Source organism: Arachis duranensis, chromosome 7 (assembly GCF_000817695.3).
Source record: "Arachis duranensis cultivar V14167 chromosome 7, aradu.V14167.gnm2.J7QH, whole genome shotgun sequence".
NCBI classification, from domain to species: Eukaryota; Viridiplantae; Streptophyta; class Magnoliopsida; order Fabales; family Fabaceae; genus Arachis; species Arachis duranensis.
The window spans coordinates 15,043,561-15,051,933 of record NC_029778.3 but is presented as its reverse complement, the minus strand read 5'-3'; the positions used below and the strand labels follow the sequence as shown (position 1 = coordinate 15,051,933).

General features: G+C 28.5%; 1 long non-coding RNA gene across 2 annotated transcripts; it reads left to right on the top strand.

Annotated features, from left to right (window-relative positions):
* Positions 1-3,886: 3,886 nt before the first annotated feature.
* LOC107457979 (uncharacterized) lies at positions 3,887-5,688 on the top strand. Of its 2 annotated transcripts, none has more exons than XR_008001524.1 (3): positions 3,887-3,946; positions 4,072-4,175; positions 4,768-5,688. It is a non-coding gene; the product is annotated as an uncharacterized LOC107457979 (long non-coding RNA). The 2 variants fall into 2 exon arrangements; XR_002365525.2 differs by having other exon boundaries at positions 4,054-4,175.
* The last annotated feature ends 2,685 nt before the right edge of the window (positions 5,689-8,373 follow it).

Here is an 8,373-nt window from a genome sequence, read left to right as displayed (position 1 = left end):
AGATTTACCTTAGGTTACCAAGAATAAACCACCAGTTTCTTCCTTCAAATTGCTAAAGAGCAATGAAACCTTCATCTTTTCATTTTGTGGATGACTGCTGTTATAATATACATATAATTTAGACATTTATCTATTTATCTTTTAAAGATATGTTCTTTAACTACCTTGCTATTGATTTTATATTGTTTATTGTTTCTAATATTGCTTATGGTTGTTCTGTTGTTCTGTTTTGCTATGCTATCATATACATAAATATTGAGAATTTACTATTAATTATTAAGTGACGACTAATTATAAAAAATTATAATAAATAATAAATAATCTTATTTCATTGATATTCTTATATAAATAACACTCATTATTTGTTCTTCTCTAAAAGAAGGTGGTCAAGATGATAAATATGTATCTTCATGCTTTTCATGCTAAGACGTTTAGTTTCTTTCTTTAATTTTTTTTCCAGGAAAAAAAGAAGGTGGAACTCTCGGAGTCTAGGATCTGGCATATCTTCTTGCAACAGCCAACTTTATGGGATCTCCAAGCTCCCATTTAGATCTGTGGTACTCTAACTTCTTACAATCTCTGATTTTATTGCTTTCTTTATTAATAACAGGTGAATATATACACTTTTGTGCGTCCCTTATTCTATTGCTTTCTTTGTTGCAATTCCTTTTGTTTCGGTCTTCTTCCTTTCTTTTTAGAGTTGGCATTTGATTGATGGGTTATTCCAAAAAATTCTTTATATAGAATCATCATTATATATAATATCTTATCATAAGCTGTTGTTTTTGTTTCTAATTCTTCTATAACTTGGTTTTCTATTGATATCATATAATCTCTTATAGTTCCTTTAGTATGAAATCCTATGTAATTCCAAATGTCTCTTCCCGACAATTCACTAAGTTTTGGATTAGTAAAGGCTTCTAATAAGAAGGAATTCAACCAGTTTTCAAAAATTTCTTTTTTGTTCTTTTTGCAGTCTAAATCGAGCATTCTTTCTCCTTCCATTTCCTGGATTTTAGGAACGTATTTTTTCTTCTAATTTTTCTTCAATATTCATAATTTCAATGGTGGTTTTACTTTTAAGTCTGTTATGTTGATTATATTTTGAAATTTTTCTTCTTTGGGATTCTCTTTTTCCTTATTTCTTTGAAATTTTATAGATAGTAATATTTCTTCAAGCATATCTACTATAGAATTTAATTGTGGGTTAAAAGTATGATAAAGATGTGGGGAATCATTTCTATGGTAACATTTCTTAGAAATTCCGTGTGAAAAATAATTTTTTTCAGGTTTTTGAAGTCTTTCAATAAAACTTATAGTAAAATAAAGATTTTGAGAAAAATCATTTTGTATTGATTTTAAGAATTCAGTGTCATTACAATTAACATTGGTTAAAATCATTAATTTTTGATCTATTAGTTTTGATAATTTAATTATTTCTTCTTTTAAATCTTCTAATTTACTTTTTTCCATTAGGTGACGCTTTTCTTTATGAAGAGTTATGGTTTTAAGTTAAAAGTGTGGTTTTAGAATGTGTGGTTTAGATTTTGCCATGTAGGCACATCTTTAAAACAACATCTTTACCATATATTTCTTCTATAATATATATTCTTCTTTATATATTATCTATCTTTAATTTAATCAATATATACCAATTTATTAATCTATCAATTTAAGTTATTATATTTATATGCAAAAGCGCATCTAAATTTTAAGAGAGGATTTAGTGGAGGAACAAGAGGAGAAAAAAAAGAAGAATATTAGTTCCACGTTCACGTCCTAATACTGTTAATAATGAAATTAATCAAGAATTACATAAACTTCTTCTTCTATTTTATTGTGTGTTATTTATTACTATAGTTAGTAGTAACAAAAATATCATCGCGTCTTAGTTTTTATTTTGTAACGGTGTTTGTCAAATAAAAATGTATTTTTTTGGTGACTGAACATAATACAAAGAAAAAAGAACTAAGAGAAAGAGTAGTACTCCTTTCTAATAATAATATCTAAATTATTAGGGGACAATAACCATTTTAAATACACCTGCTTAATTAAAGCAGCAGTCTTAGCCATTAAATTAGCCATTCTGTTTGTTGTGCGTTGGATAAGAACTAAAGTAGCTGTCCAATTATACTGGAGCATCTCTTTGATTTTGTCAAGCAAATCAGAGTCATTCCTAATCATGCTGGTTGTGCCTCGCAAAACAAAAAGAAACACATTAAGATAATCAATTTTACAGATTACCTCTTTGCACTCCTTTTCTTTTTTTGTATGTAAGAAAATTGGTTACTTGATGACTTAATGTCCATGTCCATGTTTTAGTCTTCTTCGCAAGTATTGGACTTTAATGTCAAAAAAGGCTGAGATAAATCAAAGGTTAGAGGTAAAGAAGATTTCTGTAATCCGTCTTTATCCAACAAGTTAAGATGTATAGTTTTTTCTTGTACTATTTGGAGAACTATAACATTGTTTATGGAAAATGTAATCCTATAACAATCCTTTAAAAGAAGGTTTATTCGGTAGTGGAATATGTTATGTGGCATCCTCTAGATTTTTTTAAATTTTTTATGTATGATCATTATTACAATAACACCCATGATCAAATCATCCTCATTTTACTACTCTTCTGAACATCGTGTCTACTTTTCTTATCATTCTTTATAGCTTTATTTACATGTACACACCTGAAATTTTAAATTTCGAATTCAAAATCAATTAAAAAGGAGATTCATTCTCAATTTTCCATCATCTATGTTCTCCATCCTCTGTTTCCTTTTTCTCTCTTCCTCCTCTTCTTCATCGATTCTTCTCCTTCATCATCCGTTCCTCCTCTTTTTTTCTTCCCTTTTTCCATTCGTTTCTTCTTCCTATTCCTAATCTAAATTGGAGATGGAGAAAGTTTATGTACTCACCAAGGCAGAGGATGTCATTGTACCTGATGGCTCTAACCTTCAGAAGAGTCGTCGCGGTGGAACAACGCCAGCGGTGGTGGTAGGGTTACGGCGGTAGATGAGGAGCCGATTGCTATGGTGGTGCACGATGGTATGGCGTGGTCGTCCCCGTGGGTGCGGTGGAGTTCGTGGTAATCATCAATGTGTGGTGATGGATACAGAGGAGGAACCGACGGAAGAAAGCATATAGTTGGAAAGTACTGAGTCGCGGCCATAGGGAGCACATGTAGTGAGAGCACAGCAGCGACGACCAGAACAGAGCCGTGAGATCTAATCGGCGTTCAGAACAGATTTGCATGGTTGTTATTTTTTTGTTTTAATTAATTAATTAGATAAATTATGTAAATGATTATTATTTGCTTAATCTACAAATTTTATTGTTTGAAAATTTAAATTTTGAATTGAAAATTAATTTGAAAAAAAAAATCATTTGTATATGTTCATTTTCATTATCCGCACAAATTCTCTTCTCTAGATAAGGATCTAATTAAATAAGAAGCTAATTTATTTTTTTATTTTAATGCAGCCCCCAAACATATATCACCAACGTAAAAAGTGCAAATGTATGGACCACTCGCAAATTAACTTTTTCATACTAAGCATAATATGTATTTGTGTGGACTTGGCATTTATACATATATTTTTTTTCCTCTAATTTTGGTTAATTTAATTGTGACTTGATGGCTAAAAGATTGAAAGTCTTAATGTTTATTTTTAAGCTTTTGAATATCACAAATTATATTGCAGGTCAGCAGATAGTACACTAAAATTTTGGGATTTAGAATCCTTTGAAATGAATGGATCTACTAGACAAGAGGTTTCTCATTTATAGTGTCGTGTGATTAATGGTGTTAGCAATAGCGATTATTGGTGGGTTTGATTCTGCAGTTTCTCTCTTTTAAATGTTCTTATTGTGCATTATTTTCTTTTTTCAAGTTCACCCCATGATGTACAAGCACACATATAGTGGAGGTCATGGTTCTCTATGAATTTTGGTAGATATTTTTGCTTAATGTTTCCTTTATAGTTCCTTTTCGATATGTTGATTTTACTAAAATTATTTGAGATCTTATTTCTAACAACCAGAACTTACTAACAATAGAAATGGGCACGTTACCAGACAGCAAAGCTTCAAAGGCTTCTCCATAGTGCAATATGAAGACAAGATCCATGGGTGTGAAGAATTCCACTAAGAAAACTATTAGAAGGAATCACAAATAAGTGGTAATTCGTTTTCCCAATTAATCTACTGATAGTTGTCATTTACTTATGGGATTTTTGTTGGTTTGTTCGGTATTTTTTGGTTTGTTCTTTTGTCATTTAGTTATTTCAGCAGGGTTCAAGCTATGATAAAAAAGCTTTACCTTAAGTTACCAAGAATAAACCACCAGTTTCTTCCTTCAAATTGCTAAAGAGCAATGAAACCTTCATCTTTTCGTTTTGTGGATGACTGCTGTTATAATATACATATAATTTAGACATTTATCTATTTATTTTTTAAAGATATGTTCTTTAACTACCTTGCTATTGATTTTATATTGTTTATTGTTTCTAATATTGCTTATGGTTGTTCTGTTGTTCTGTTTTGCTATGCTATCATATACATAAATATTGAGAATTTACTATTAACTATTAAGTGACGACTAATTATAAAAAATTATAATAAATAATAAATAATCTTATTTCATTGATATTCTTATATAAATAACACTCATTATTTGTTCCTCTCTAAAAGAAGGTGGTCAAGATGATAAATATGTATCTTCATGCTTTTCATGCTAAGACGTTTAGCTTCTTTCTTTAATTTTTTTTCCAGGCAAAAAAGAAGGTGGAACTCTCGGAGTCCAGGATCTGGCATATCTTCTTGCAACAGCCAACTTTATGGGATCTCCAAGCTCCCATTTAGATCTGTGGTACTCTAACTTCTTACAATCCCTGATTTTACTGCTTTCTTTATTAATAACAGGTGAATATATACACTTTTGTGCATTCCTTACTCTATTGCTTTCTTTGTTGCAATTCCTTTTGTTTCGGTCTTCTTCCTTTCTTTTTAGAGTTGGCATTTGATTGATGGGTTATTGCGTTTATTTTTTATTTTTATTTTTTTAATAGTGGTTTTATATTGTTTTAATTTGAGAGTGACATTACTATTATATTTTTCAATATATTTTTTAAGCATATTTTAAAATCTTGATTTTCATTTCATATAACTTCTCTATAATCTTATTTTACCAATACATTATAGACTAAGATTCTTAATACCCCTCCTTTTGAAACTCCATTTTTCTTTTGTTATCTTTTTCTTAGGCTTTAGTATGAGATTGGGTTCTATGTTGATATGTAGTATTTCGAGCACATCGCTTGATAGTAAATTTGATGATGTTGATAAGTTCCTTTCTGCATTCACATGGATTGATGAGAATGAACATTAAACCTATATCTACATTAATTTGAATAAACAAGTAACTGAGTAAGTTTCCATAAGATTCCTTAGTGGTGTCACTTTGTGTATGTTCTATTATGTTGTCATTAATTATTCATTTTAATTATGCCTGTCTAAATATTTTATATCTGATTTGGTTAGTAAGCATGGTTCCAAGACTTTAAATGTCCTCATGAAGGAACCGTAGATCATTCTAGATTATCAAAGGGAAAAAAAGAAGAAAAATTGCTTTCTTTAGTGTGCATGCAAGAAATCTTTTGATATCTCATTCATACATAAACAAGATCCTACTTTTTAAGGAGGAAAAGAAAATAGAACGAAAAACAAATAAAACACAGAATTTGACCATCTTTAGTTTCTTTTTCCTCACTTGAGAGCAGATGCATGAAACAGGACATAGTTAAACTTATTAATAAAATTAACAGATCCTCCATTACCATTCAGTTTATTAATAAGATTTGAAGAATTACAAATGGGGCCACTATTTTATCTGTGGGTGACTTCGTTCTGGTTTGTTTCCTTTTTAGATTAATGGTATGTATCAATTGCTTTGCAACATTAGTATTTGATATTCTTCTTTCAGTGGTTATGTTTTAGTTCGATGAGGTGGATTTGACTGGCACAAATTTTGAATATTTATGGTTTGGAGTGAATATTTATGATTTGTTGACATGGTGATTTGTCTCTTTATCTTGAAAAATTTATATATTTGGCAAATATTTGCATTTAAATCTTTTTTACAATTTTTCTTTCGAAATCCTCTGTTCCTATAGAATTAAGATAGTTCTTTCTTAGACTCTTTCATTTATGAGAATCTATTATTCTACATAATGAGAGTTTAGAGATTAACTATTTTACATTGCGTGCATTGTGCATCCTGTTTTCTAGAAAAATAACTATTTATATTTCTTAAATGATTTAGGGCTATGAAGTTCTCAAAAAACTTGCTTATGTGACTGATAAATTTGATAGGAAATTCCTTGAGCAATTACGTGAGTAAGAAAATTTAGTACTTCGTTGTACTTAATATTCTATGCTTTTTTTTCCTTTGTACTTAGTGTTCAATGCTTTTTTTTTTCCATTTTCGTTGATGTGCCTTCTCCTGCTTAGTTGCTTTTCAAAGAGTTGGATACTTATTTGTCTATATATTATGACTTAATTTTTTCTTTTTGAGGGATATAAGTTTGCTTTAAAATATTGGGTTGCCATTGTTTAATTGAGTTCTTTGTTTATTACAGAGAATTCTGCACCACAATTCCTAATGATTTAGATTCACAAAAATTAAGCTCTCTCTCCCATATGTTTTTTTATCCACTTAGTCATTTATCAATTTATTCTATGGTTGAAATCATAATTGTGAATTTCTGACACCTGATAGTGGATTTTGTACACTTTATTCTCCAATTGGTTTCCTTTTATATTAATGGTATGTATCAATTGCTTCGCAACATTAGTGTTTGATATTCTTCTTTCAGTTGTTATGTTTTAGTTGGATGAGTTGGATCTGGCTGGTGCAAAGTTTGAATATTTATGGTTTGGAGTGAATATTTATTTTTTTAAAAAAAAAATCATGAAGCTTTTTACCTTTTGCTGCTTTAGCTTTTATTATTGTATATTCATGCTCGAACTACACAAGCTATATCTTTTCCAGCTAATTTTTTGTCGAGATAGTAAATTGTCTCTTATCTTGAAAAATTTATGTTTGGCAAATATATGCATTTAAACTATTTTTTCAATTTTTCTTTTGAAAGCCTCTGTTTCTATAGAATTAAGATAATTCTTTCTTAGACTCTTCTATTTATGTGAACCTATTATTCTACATAATAAGAGTTTAGAGATCAACCATTTTGCATTCCGTGTAATGTGCATCCTGTTCTCTAAAAAAATAGCTATTCATATTTCTTAAATGACTGAGTTATGAAGTTTTTAAAAAACTTGGTTATGTGATATATAATATTTTGTGCTCTTTTGAATGTATATAATTGTATTTTTTATTATCATTATTATTTTGACTGCTGCTCTATTAATGTATATTTATAATTTTACATGACTTTTGTGGTATTATGTAGTATATGAAGTTGGTGACCGTGCCATTGCAATGTTAGGTAATCTTAATAGTAGGAAATGGCTTTTCCTCTCTGATGTGTGTTATTATCTATGAGACGATGACTATTAACAAGCTTTAGGGGTCAAACATATGAGTCTATATTTGTCGAAACATGTTTTTACACACAGACAACTTTATGTTGTTCTTTCAAAAGTAAAATTCAAAATCAAGATTAAGGGTATTAATTTAGAATAATCATTCAAGGCAAAAGATATAAATGTTGTTTGTAGACAAATTTAGTTGATTATGTATAATTTTAAATTTTATTTAATATGTAATTTTAGATATTTATATTTTTCTATAAGTTTGTTACTTTGTAGAAATTATTTTTGGATACTTATTCACTTTAGTTTACAATTTTTCTATCATGTATTTATTGTAATTAAACGATAATCTTAATTTTAATTTATATGTTTTTACAATTTTCTTAAAAGTAAAATTAGATCATTTTATTCTTATGATTTAATTTAAAATAAAAAAATTATATTTAATTAATTATTCTAACAATAGCTTAATATTAACTGATTTTTATTAAACTTAGCATATCTATGCATCGCTTAATGTTATCGATTTTAGAGACAAAATGGTGAGGAGTGCATGAAGGCATGAACATTAGGAGATTATCACAGGGCTGAACTAATTCTAAAAGTAGAGTGGTGATGTTGAATTTTTCTTTTTTTAATTGATTTGAATACTAAATTCTAAATAATAGTTGAAAGACTTATTTTTTTAATATATTTTTTATATAAATTGATCATTCCATTGTTAAAAATTTTAAAAACAAAGGGATAATTTACATCACTATAAAATTTATTTTTTTTGTATTTAATAATGAAATTCAAGGGATAATTATTTATTATTTAAATTAATTT